The following is a 13,299-nucleotide window of genomic DNA, read 5'->3' as shown; positions in this document are numbered from 1 at the left end:
CTATCCAGAGCCAATAACTGCGCTGCACCTTGCAATAGTTTTTCATTGTGTACTGGGTATGCAACAATTCATTTGGTAAAATATCAAGAGTAAAAAATACGTATCAAAGAAATCTATGCGTTTCTGAAATAGGCAAAACATATGGAGTTTATAAGCAGTGGTTATTTGATCATCTCTGAATTTGTGGGCACCCATACTAGCATGTGAATTAGAGGGCATTTTTCAAAATGACTTCTTTCATACATACTGTTTTACATTTGGAAGGTGCAAATACAGAGAAAGACAATTAGTAATAACACTACTATTCTGTGTTTCCCCATGTCTCCCGATATAAATGTGGGTAAGCATAGTGCCCATGACAAGAAACGGCAGAAAACGCAACATGGACACAGCACATTTTTCCACTCTAAACTGATCATTTTTTTGCAATGTGCGTAGCGGTGAATTTTGGGCTCTAGCTCAGCCAGCACCTAGGGAAACCTACCAAACCTATACATTTCTAAAAACTAGACACCTAAAGGAATCCATGATGGGGTGACTTGTTTGGTTCTTATCAGGTTCTGTTACCCAGGATCCCTTGCAAACCTCAAAACATATTTTCCTCACATTTCTGTAATGGAACGTTCTGGAATCTGAGGGGAGCCACAAACTTCCTTCCACCTAGCATTCCCCCAAGTCTTCTGATAAAAATGGTACCTCACTTGTGAGGGTAGGCCTGGTGTCCACAACACCAAACAACCAAAAAAGCAACATGGACCCATCACATTTTACCATCAAAAACTGATCCTTTTTTGCAATGTGCCTACCTGTGAATTTTGGGCCCTAGCTCAGCCGGAACCTAGGGAAACCTACAAGTCTGTACTTTTTCAAAAACTAAACACCTAGGGGACTCCAGGATGGGGTGTCCTGTGTGGCTCTCACCAGGTTCTGTTGCCCAAAATCCACTGCAAACCTCAAAATTTGTCTTAAAAACACATTTTCCACATATTTCAGTGATGGAACATTCTGGAATCTGAGGGGAGCTACACACTTCCTTCCACCCAGCATTCCTCTAAGTCTCCCGATAAAGATGGTACCTCACTTGTGAGAGTAGGCCTAGTGTCCGTGACACAAAAAGCCGACAACGCAACATGGACACAGTACATTTTTCCATCCAAAACTGACCCTTTTTTTGCAATGTGCCTAGCTGTGGATTTTGTGCCCTAATTCAGATGGCACCTAGGGAAACCTAGAAAACCTGAACCAAAACTAGACACCCAGAGAAATCCAGGATGGGGAGACTTGTGTGGCTCTCACCAGGTTCTGCTACGCAGAATCCATTGCAAACCTCAAAAATTGTCTATATAACACATTTTCCTCATATTTCTGTGATGGAAAGTTCTGGAATCTGAAGGTAGCAACAAACTTCCTTCCTCCCATCACTCTCCCAATTCTTCCAATAATATTGATACCTCACTTGCACGGATAGGCCTATTGCCCGCGACAAGGAAGGGCCCAAAACATATTGTTGAGACATCAAAATTATTTATCACAAAATGATCTGTTTTCGCAAGGGGGGCACCTGCATTTTTGGTCACAGGCTCCTCAGCCATCTAGGGAAACTTAACAAACCCAGACATTTCTGAAAACTAGACACCTGAGGGAGTCCAGGGAGGTGTGGCTTGCCCCCAGCGTTTTCTTACCCAGAATCCCCTGCAAACCTCAAAATGTCAGTTAAAAAAATCACATTTTCCTCACATTTCTGTGTGGGAACACTGCACTGGCACAGATTTCCTACCATCCAGCGTTTCCCTTGGTCTCTCGATAAAAATTATACCTCATTTGTGTATGTGACAGGGAATGGCCAAAAATGTGTAGAAATTGAAGGCAAACCAAAGTGAGTCCAAAAGTGCAGTTTTTTTCATATGTTTTTATGCTGACTCTGCTTTAGGCACCCACACAGGTGGGGCAGTATTGTTATCGGTACAGATGGGGCAATGCTGTATGGTAGAAATTTTGTGGATACCTGCAGATTCCAGAAGTTTCCATCACATAAATGTGGGGGAAAGTAGTGATTTCAGGCAAAGTTGGAGATTTGCAGGGCATTGTGGTTAAGAAAATTGTGTTGGGTGCATGTGAATCACACCACCCTAGACTCTCCCAGATGCTTAGCTTTCAGATATGTCTGGGTCTGGTAAGTTTTTCGAGGTGGCAGTTTACCCAGGTCCAAAAAGTGCAGCCGCTCACCATTGCAAGTTATGTGATATTGGGAGTTAGCCAAGCTCTCTTGGCCCATATGTAAAATCAAAACCCAAAAGAGTCAAATGTCCTCTTGCTTGCCATTGGGATGAGATGCTTTAGTCCGTGGTGGGGGGGCTGAAAGACTGTTTCCTCCATTTGAGGTGGGGGCATAACCATTCCCATGGTGGTGGGCAGCCCCCACGCTGCTATTTTTTTTTAAATTCCCTGGTGTCTAATGGGCTGTCTGCCCCCCAGAGGGTGGATATGGGGTAATTACCCCATCTGCCCCCCAGGAGGGGCAGAAAGACTTTGCCCCCTTTTATTTGGGGTGGGCGCATGGCCATACACCCACCCCTCTTTTAAAAAACAAAATCTTCCTTGGTGTCTTGTGGGCTTTTTGCCCCTGGGGAGAAGATCAGGGGTAACAATCCCCATCTACCCCCAAGGGGAGGGGGCAGAAAGACTGTTTACATGTTTGGGGCGGGTGTGGACATTGGCTAGCTCATTTGGGGCTGCTACCTACCCCTAAGTTTGAAAGAAAATAACCCCTGGTGCCAGGTGGGCTTACTGCCCCTGCCCCCAGGGGACAGATTAGAGACTATTGCCCCCATCTGCCCCCTGGGGACCAGAAGGATTGTTTTACATTTTTGTGGTGGGTGGGGGCTCTGGAAAGTCCCATTTGGGAAGCTCCTCCATCCCAAAGGTTGAAATAAAAAGTAATCCCTGGTGCCTAGTGGGCTTTCTGCCACGCCGGGAGCAGATTGGGGGCTATTGCCCCCATCTATTCCTGAGGAAGCAGAAATACTGTCTACATATTTGGGGTGAGTGGGGGCATTAGTAAGCCCATTTTGGGCAGCCCCCTCCCCAAAGTAAAAAAAAAAGTATTCCCTCATGCTTAGGGGTATATCTTCCCCCTGGGGGTACGGATTGGGGGCTATTGCCCTCATCAGCCCCCCAGGGGGACAGAGAGACTGTTTACATATTTGAGGTGAGTGGGGGCATTGTAAGCCCATTTTTGGGCAGCTCCCCACCCCAAAGTTTGGGGAAAAAATGTAATCCCTGGTGCCTAGTGAGTTTCCTGCCCCTCAGGGGGAAGGTCAGGGGCTTTTGACCCCATCATCCCCACCAGGGGTAGCAGAAAGACTGTTTTTCATATTTGGGGGTTGGTGGGGGGCATTGGCATGCCCATTTTGGGCCCCTCACTCCTATAAAATATATAAATACATGTTCCTGGTGCATAGTGTGTTTCCTGATCCCCGCCCCCTCCCGGGAGGGGCAGATCAGAAGCTTTTGCCCCTAATTGCCCCCTGGGGAGCAGAAAGTACCTAAATATTGTCCAAAGAAAGGGGGAGCAAAAGCCTTTGCCCAGGGGGCCGCTCCCTAACCCTGGTGTCTAGTGGAGTAGATCCCTGCTTGGTGATTGCCCTCCTGCGGCGATCCCCAAGCAGTGATCAACTTGTGAGGGATACCATCAGAAAGGGGAGATTATCCTCTTTCCAGTGATACCTCTTCCATCTGGCTCGGTTCTTGGGGAGCTGAGATAGCCCCCCGAGCACTGAGGCAGGGAAAGTGAAATGAGCCAATCAGTTAATTTCACTTTTGATTTCATTGAAATGACGTCAGCGCGAAATGCGTGTTAATCGTCATTTCACTGAAAACAAAAAAACAGCCTCGGGAGTTGGGATTGCTCTCCCCCATCTCCCAAGGTTGTTTATTTGTGAAAGAAATCCCCCTGGTGCCTGCACCAGAGAGATTTCAAGTGCCATGTGAGTGCACAGCCGGGACCGTCCGACGCACATGAGCGCCATTGTGTTGGACGGCCCCTGGCTATCCGATGCACCGTAGAGGTTAACTGATCTACACTCAGAAAGGAGCACTCTCAGTACATATTTCCCATTAAGACTTCCCCCAAGGTGTGTTCACTGTCATTTCACTAGTGAGCTATTACCCTTTTTTTACAATCCAGCCCAGTCATTTCCTATCACACCCTACTTGTGATGCCCATTTAGTCAATACTGTACTGACCATAAGGCATTCTTGTCACCAACACTGCCTGTAACATGCCATATTTTCTATTTCAGTCAGTCACTACATGTAGCATACCTGGTACAGGGTGGTACCACAAATTAGCAAAATGTGCTTAGGCTCTATAGAACTTTTGTTCTAAATTCAGTACTGCATATTCTCCCCTATCATATGGTAAGGAGAGAATGCCCCAAAAAACTCTTGGCTCCTTACTGCCCACATGCTGACCAGTGCTAAAGTACCTGTGCTTCTTTCCTAAACATGGTAACATTTGTGTTTCATTGGACGGGAGACAGCTACACTTTCTGCATTACCTATAGACAGCCACAAACACAGGAAGGTTAGGTGTGTCTGAGAACTCATCTGCATTCTGATGGTTCTTCCTGAGCAGGAAGGGAGTGAGGGGCTGACACACCTGAATAGGCAGTGCCTGTCCCCACACAAAGGGCTGATTACCCCCTACTGAAAGTCTGGAGCCAGAGCTAAGAAGAAAGGGCCTTTGTGCACATTAAAGACCCTTCTTTGAAGTCACCCCCATTTGAAAGACAAACTGGCTATAAGTATTGAAGTTCTGACCACACCAAATCAGACACATTTGGACCTACAACTGGACTCTGTCAAAAGAACTGCTTTGCTGCATCATGGACTGTTACTCTGCTTGACTCCTGACCTGGAAGGGCTGATTTTCTGCTTTGCTGCCATGCTGCCCTGCTGCTCTCTGACCATGCTGAGGGAGAGTCGGACTCTACCTTGCACCCCAAAGTGATCTCTAAGGGCTTGTTGCCTTGCCACCTATTTCTTGAGACCCAGGACTATCAAAGTCTAAACCGGTGCTCCTGTGCCTGGTTCACTGGAGGTGGACCCAAATATTTGTACCAGAAAAATCACCCCCTTGGAGCAAAACTGGCACATCAACCCTGCTTCAGGAGTAGGACCGGCGTATCGCTCTCAGAACTAATGCATCACCTTGAGAGCCTGAAGCTCAGAACTGTGCATCACTGTTGCAGCAGCTTGGAGAGACTGACGCTTCCCCTCGACTGCGCTGGGGAACCTGGTGCAACTCTCTTTGGAACCAACGCATCTTGACTTGGCACTTCATCTTCAGAACTGATGCATCACCACCACTGCATGAAGAAAATCAATGCATCACCTCAATTGCTTGCCCAACTTTGACGCATCGCTCAATGCACTGTTTGCCTGCACTCCGCATCTTGTTGTTGTACCAGGATCATGGTACTCTGTTCACGAGGCCTGTGTGGCTCTTGTCCCTGGCAAGCACTCCATTGTGGCCCACCTGAACTGTTGACTTTGCCGGGGTCTAGCATGACCAGGTACCCCTCATTGGTACTTATTGCTTCTAAGTGCTAGAACTCTTTTTATTCTTTAAATATTCATATATTGACTTCCACTCTTGGATTTGTGTCATTTTGGTCTTAATTTATTTATAAAATGGCTGTCCATTTTTTCTAACATGTGTGGAGCTTTTTATGGTGTTTTCATTGTGTTTCTGTGTGTTGTGCTGCACAAATACTTTACACATTGCCTCTTTAGATTAGCTTGACTGTTCTGTGCCAAACTACCAGAGGGTGAGTACAGGTAATTTTTTAGTGTGATTCTGAATTACTATGACTAGGATTGTGGTTCCTGCTTGCACAGAGTGCATACTCTGACAACCGGGAACTCAATTTCTAACACTGGTGATCAGCAGTGAGGACATGAGTTGTATTTGTGTAGTGCCATACAGTTATTAGTGTACACTACTATCCACACTTAAGACCATTACAAGTTTTTAATTCTCTTTTTTCTCTCAATTAGCAATTTTTCTAATTTTGACTCCTGCCTTACCTTTATCAACTTGGGACTCTTTTTGTTGTTGAACTTGTGATACTTTGTAAGATTGTCCATGAATCTCATTTACCTAGCAAGCTACACTGGAAGTGATCTGAAGGAGTTCTGCAAGAAGAGGGGGCTGAACGAGGGCAGGAAAGCTTCCAAAATAGACGTTTGAAGCCTATGAGTAAGTCAGGAGGCTGCAAGCATCAACAGAGGAGAAAAACCCTGAGGAGACGACCAGCTGCAGCCAGAAGGGAAATCAAGATACCCAGGGTGGGTCATCGTGCAGTGTATTTACCAGAGGCCTGTCACATATGGAGTTGAACATCAGCTACATTGAGAGCTATGGCATGACTGAAATGAGGAGTGCGAGAGAACTGAAAATCCCTAGGGGTGAACCAATGTTTGGGTACCAGATAGCCCTTAAAGCCTGGGAGGTGGTCAGCAGAATGGAATCTGCACCACACGAAGAGTCTGAGGAGGACTACTTCAGCACTCTTGAGGATATAGAACCCCGGTTGTACCTGACCCCGGAATCAGAGCCCCAAGAGGGCAGTGGCCCTGAGAAGGAGAGAGGGGAGGTGAAAATGACTGGACAAATGTTCCAGAAGCATGAGGGGATCCCACAGAGAGGGATGCCTCTGCTAGACCATATGCAGGAAGCAGTGTATCCTCCCTAACGCGGTCTCCTGAGGAGTTAAAGGACAGACACACTGAGAGAGACCTGAGGCTGCAGCTGGCCCAGCTGGCTCCAGAGCAGAGAAAAGCTGAGGCTAAAAGAGCCTTGGAGAAGAAAAAGGTCTTGCTTACTCATGAACTGAGTCTAAAGGAGCTGGAATTGAGGGTGCAATAATTGTTAGAGTCTAACAAAAATGGTGGCAGCAAAACCATTGTGTCCAGTGCAGAGGAAATTGTCCACATACCAAAAGTCTTGGTGCCTGGCTTCAAGGAGGGGGATGGCATAGACAAGTGGTGTCAGACATATGAAGTAGCTCTAGAAGGGCACAGGATCCTTGAGTAGAATTGGGGAGCTGGTCTTTGAGGCATATGACTGAAAATGGAAGGGGCGATCTGCAGGCCCTAGAGAAGGGGGACAGGTTGGGGTATCCCACCAGGAAGGAGGTCCTTGTTGGGAACTATGAATTTACGCCAGAAGAGTGCAAGTTAAAATTCAGGGGCAGTCAGAAACTGTGCCACCAGTCCTGGAAGGATTTTGTGGGTTGGTCTTTGCAAAGCACTGGATGGTTGAGTGAAGGGTAGCGCGGTAAACACATATTAGGGGCTGTACAATTTGATGGCTAGCAAGCACATGTCCAGTCAATGTTTTCCAGCTCTACGCCAACACTTATTTGATTGAAAGTTCTCAGACCCAGGGAGATTGCAAAGGAGGCTTTGAGTACCAAAGTGCTGGAGAAGGCATTGGGGAATGATTACAAGGAGAGTGGTTTGGGTATTTCGCAACAGAGTGAGAGGGAGGTATGCAGTATCCCAGACAGGTTTCAGTATAATGGTGAGGGAAAGGAGTCCTATGTCTCTTCTACGAGGAAGAGGAGAGGTGGGTTGGACAGGGGCCCAGGGTGCCCTTTTTTCAGCCCAGTGCTTTGATTGCTCCCACAGAGGACACGGGCAGGGGGACCTGGTCTGTACCAAGAGACCATCCACTGGTGGGAGCTCCACCATGTCAGGAGAGCTGGGGGGTGGCCACCAAAGGTGCCCTACCAGTCCTGGTTCTAGGGGTACCACTCCACAGCAGAGGGTACAGACGCCCAGAGGTAGGGGCAGGAGGTGGAAACAGTTCACCGTGGGAAGACAGGTGGGTCAGGGCTTACCAGCCTTGAGATCAGAGGACCAAGACTGACTCTGATGAGGCCACTCTGTGCTGGGGGGGGCTTTCTGTGCTGTTACAGAGGGCAAGTGACAAAATCTTGCATAACACATGCAGAATGTGTTTCTCTTGTGGGGGCTAGCTCCACTCCTCTGGAAGTCCTGGCTTGCCAGGCACTTTTTTAGCCTAAGGCTACTGACCCTGGGTTGAAGGACCAGTGTCAGGATACCACCCCTGAACTGGTGGGAGGGAAAAAAGAAAAAGGGTGCAAGTCACCTTGAGCAACTGGCCCTCCACTGTGAGAAACATCAGAGGCCAGGAAGCCCTGAAAGTCTTGTGGCCTGCCTCTCGACCCTGACAGCTGTCAGTGGCCTCTGGTGGTTGTTGTTCTTGTGGATGGAGTTTTCCATTGAAAGTGTTCCACAATCTTAGACTTTTATTTTACTTTGAGTTGACCTTTGTCTCTCAGGATTTCAAAGAGACAATAACCTGCTTCTACCTGAGAAAAGTCTCCCCTATTTTGAAAATAACTTATATAACCCAGTGATAACTGCATTCATTCAGTCTATGTTTGACTCCACATTTGGGCATACCCAATAAATATCTACAACACCTGCTGAGTAAAATCAAGTATTATTTTGCAACCGTTAATAAATACACAATTTAAAAGCTTTCTCTTTTTAAAAAGGTGCAGTATTTGGCAGGGGATTATCCTTCAGGTTCACTTTTGTTATAACTAATGTCATCACCTACCAAACAAAAATGGCTATCATTGAACCTCAGTCTCATAGCAGTATGGTTCTACTGTGGTGAATGGCTTTGTAAATTCAAACAGAAGTATGTGAATTTAAACAGATGTACATGAGAGCTGTTAAAACATCTGTTGGTCTTAATCCTCAGTGGAGATCCAAAATGAGTGTACAGAAAGGCATTTAAAGAACTTTTTTGATTTTTTTTCCTGAATATCCACATTGAACATATGTGAAAATATTCACATGTAATCAGTAGATATTAGTTTTGTTGGTCAATCTGGAAGACAGCAAGATTTTAAGCTTCTGTGGTTGTATGAGCCCATTCCAACTGAAAAGCCCAGTGGTGGGCACCTCAGATTCATTTTGCAGTGGCATGAAATTATTTTGAATATCATTCATAGTTAAGAGCACTGTAGAAGTAACAAATCTAGAAAACATGAAACCTTTTTATTTTTGCATTGAATTAGAGAAAACACTGTGGAAATAAAATGGATTTCCAAATACTACAGAAATCTCACTACCTCTGTACTAAATACTTTAATATCATGCATAATAATGTTAATTTTTGTTAGCTGTCTTTGAAAGAAATAATCTTCACAATAACTTAGGAAGATTCTATTTCACTATTATTGCTTGTGTAAATACTAGTGAACTAAAATTACCTCTCATACTCTAACCCCAAAGAACCCGCTGAGAATTGGTTTTACATATTGGAAATGACCATCTTAAGCGTGGTGTACATCCAGATTTTTCCCTTGACTGTTTTTGTTAGCTGTAGCAGCCTGTACGCTTACTCCTGCTAACTAGCTGTATAGTTCCTCTGCTCCACCTTCCAACTTGATTAAATTGGCATACTCTGGATTGGCATGTTTACAAACCTATATGTCTCTACTATATGGTATAAAAATTTACCCAGGCTATAAGTTAAATGTCATAAGTGGAATGGCACACCCACTGTGCCATCCCGTCTACTACACTGAGACTGTAAATATGGCTGCAGGCCTGCCATCTGTAACCTGAATGTTCATGTTTAAACTGCAAATTTGATCAGTCAACATAACACCTTTTGACCAAAATCTTATTTTACAGAGTAAATAAGTCGCCAGTGAACCGGCCTTACCGCATATAAGGCAGGGTGCATGGGGTTTAACAGTAAGACCTGTAAATGTTTATTGCTGGACATATCTTTACTGTTAAAAGGTCCCAAAAGCTATTTTCACTGTAGCAAGGTTGGTTGCTCGATATGAAAGCATTGAGATCCACCATTAAATATAATTTTGTTATCTCGACCTAGGAGACATCTACAAAGTTCATTTTAGAGTTTTTTGAATATATATTACAAGCCCAATTCATTGATGAGTTGGATGTCTAATAAATATTTCACAAAAGATACTTTTAGAAAGTTACTTTTTCCCTGCCCAAAGCACCTATAGTCCATTTGCATGAGCTACAGCTATCATCCAGGAGCTGACTACCCGGCTGGATGAGGTGTGAACATGCTCCCAGAGCTGATACAAATGGTTTGAGTGGGGAGGAACATCACAGTAATTCCAAGGAGGCCTGTCACACACAATTGTAGCTAACACATGAGCCTTCCCCTCCTTCATCTCTCTAGTTGCCAGGTAATCCTCTAGTGGGAGAGGAGCTGCCCTCAGAACTGATTTTGAGTGACCACAAATGGGGGATTGCTAATTTTTTCTGGCCACAGCTCTATGGTAGGTCTGCACAAAGGAAGAAAGTTTCTGCCACCTTGGTTTTAGGTGGAGATGGCCACTGTAGGATTGTGCGGAGTAGAACACACAGGAACTACTGCAAATGTGGGAGGGGTCACTTGTATCAATTGTTTAAGGAGTGACCAAGTCTGGTGCCAGGGTTAAATTTGGCAAACATAGTACTTTCCTTAGAATCATTTTCGGACCTGTGGAAGAACACAAGAGGACTGGTCTTTCTGTCTGTGAGCGGAGAAGAGTCTAGAAGACTGGGCCTGCTCTCCCTCTTGTACCCAGGACAAAGCAATAGAATCCAAGGGTGTCTAGTGTTGATATCTTGTTCAGGCTACAGGGAAACAACTAGCTACAAGAGACAATCCTTCAACTTCCCAAATGGCCAGGTCCAACTGGACCTGCCTTGGACCCTGCTGCTTGCCTCTGCTCGAGTCGTGACCCGCAAGAGCTCTCCCAATTTCCTGGACCCCTGACTGATATTAAAGTGTGCTCCTCTTTACTTTTTCCTAAAACCTGGGACTTAGAAACTTCAAGCACCAAAAAAAGGCCCAAGATAGGAATCTTTGAAAGCAGAAAAAGTATGCTGCAACAAGGGATCTTCTCTGAGCACAAAATTCAAAGTTGCCCTTTTTCAGACTTTCCCAACAAAAGTCAACGGCTTCACTGAGACCTCATCCAGGCGCTATTCGATGATGAGGAGCCCTCTTCAGCCAGAGCTTGCTACCTTGACCCACTGAAGATTTTTTTACTTCCATTCCAGAGATTGAATTTAACACTTCTGACCAGGTTGAATCTGGTTTCTGTATGCAACCAGAACTCCATTGCGGTTGCCCTAAAATGGGGTTAGGTACCGTCATGTGCAGCCAGGAGACCATGTAGGAAAGTACCCTCTTTTTGCCATTTTACCCTGAATTTCTGCCTGATGTCAATGTGTTTGACTTTGTCACTGGGATCCTGCTAACCAGGACCCCAGTGCTAAAGCTTTCTCTTCACTAAATGTTGTCACCTCATACTGGTAACCCGGTTTTTCATCCAAAATTGGCATATTGGTCACCTCTTATAAGTCCCTAGTACATGGTACATAGGTTACCTAGGTAGCCAGGGCATTGGGATTCCAGGGGAATCCTATGGGCTGCAGCATTTCATTTGCCACCCATAGGGAGCCCATGCAAAGGCTTCTACAGGACTGCCATTGCAGCCTGTGTGAAATGGTGCATGCACCCTTTCACTGCCATTTACACTGAGCCATGTCACTTATAAGTCACCAATATGCCAGGCCTTCCAACCATGAAGGCTGGGTGCAGAGTACCTGTGTGTGAGGGCACCCCTGCACTAGCAGAGGTGCCCTCACATCATCCAGGACCATTTTCCCAGACATCGTGAGTGCGGGGATGCCATTTTACGTGTGCACTATAGATAGGTTACTACCTTTGTACAGCTTCACAATGATAATTCCAAATATGGCCACGTTTCGTATCAAACATGTTGGAATCATACCCCAAGGCTTTTGTAAGCATTGGTTGTATGATCCCATGCACTCTGGGGGCTCCTTAGAGGATCCCCAGTATTACCATTACAGCGTTCTGAGGTTTTCCAGGCAGCCCCAGCTGCTGCCACCTCACAGACAGGTTTCTGCACTCCTTCTACTTGAGCAGCTCGAGCCCAGGAAGGCTCTTTTGGGAGCGGGAAGTTACACCCTTTCCCCTTTGGAAATAGGTGTTACAGGCATGGGAGAGGTAACCTCCCTGAGCCTCTGCAAATGCTTTAAAGGGCACAGATGGTGCCCTCCTTGCATAATCCAGTCTACACTGGTTCAGGGACCCCCAGTCCCTTCTCTGGCACAAAGCTGGGCAAAGGAAAGGGGAGTAACCACTCCCCTGTCCATCACCACCCCAGGGGTGGTGCTCAGAGCTCCTCCAGAGTGTCCCTAGGTTTTGCCATCTTGTATTCTAAGTTGGCTGGGCACTCTGGGAGCATCTGAGTGGCCAGTGCCAACAGGTGACTTCAGAGCCCTTCCCTGATAGGTGCTTACCTGCTAGCTGACCAAACCCCCTTTCAAGGCTATTTAGGGTCCCTCGCTTGGGTGGTTCTCAGATTCAGATTGCAAAACTCCAGCAGTAATCCTCTGCATTCTTTACTTCACCTTCTTACCAAAGAAACTGCATCTGGACCCTCCAGGAACTCTACAACTGCAACAAAGAAGCAAAGACGACTTCTACAACATTGTATATTCAGCACCTGCCAGCAACGACAACTGTTTCCCGGTCGTGCATCCTCAAAGGACAGCCTGTCTTCAGCCTGCACCAGAAGAACAAAGGGATCTCCCTGGATTTCCTACAAATTGGTCAATTAAGTAAGTGAACTGAGGCAAACCGAATTGTCTGTGACAGCTTGTAGTACCTGACCGTACATTTTAGAATCAGAACCTTCACCTAATAGACATGTATGCACTAGGTAGAGTGTCTTGCCAATCAGGGGAGGGCTCTGATGTCACCTGCTGGCACTGGCCACTCAGATGCTTGCAGTGTGTCCTGCCAACTTGGAATCCAAGATGGCAAAACCCAGGGACCCTCTGTAGGAGCTCTGAGCACCATCCCTGGGGTGGTGATAGACAGGGGAGTGGTCACTCCCCTTTCCTTTTCAAGTTTCACACCAGAGCAGGGACTGCTGATCCCTGAATGGGTGTAGACTGGATTATGCAAGGAGGGCACCATCTGTGCCCTTCAAAGCATTTCCAGAGGCTTGGGGAAGCTACCCCTCCCAAGCCTGTAACACCTATTTCCAAAGGGAGAGGGTGTAACACCACTCTCCCAAACGAAATCCTTTGTTCTGCCTTCCTGGGCTTGAGCTGCTCAAGCAACAGGAGGGCAGAAACCTTTCTAAGAGGTGGCAGCAGCTGGGGCTGCCTGGAAAACCTCAG

At 46.3% G+C, this 13,299-nt stretch overlaps 1 protein-coding gene across 1 annotated transcript in view; it reads left to right on the top strand.

Moving 5' to 3' along the window:
- The window catches only part of LOC138273841 (lectin-like), a 96,825-nt gene that overhangs the window by 14,034 nt on the left and 69,492 nt on the right, over window positions 1-13,299 (top strand). The gene's annotated exons all lie outside the window — the stretch shown is intronic.

This window comes from Pleurodeles waltl, chromosome 2_2, assembly GCF_031143425.1.
Source record: "Pleurodeles waltl isolate 20211129_DDA chromosome 2_2, aPleWal1.hap1.20221129, whole genome shotgun sequence".
NCBI classification, from domain to species: domain Eukaryota; kingdom Metazoa; phylum Chordata; class Amphibia; order Caudata; family Salamandridae; genus Pleurodeles; species Pleurodeles waltl.
The sequence above is the reverse complement of the archived record's forward strand: the minus strand, read 5'-3'. Positions and strand labels throughout refer to the sequence as shown.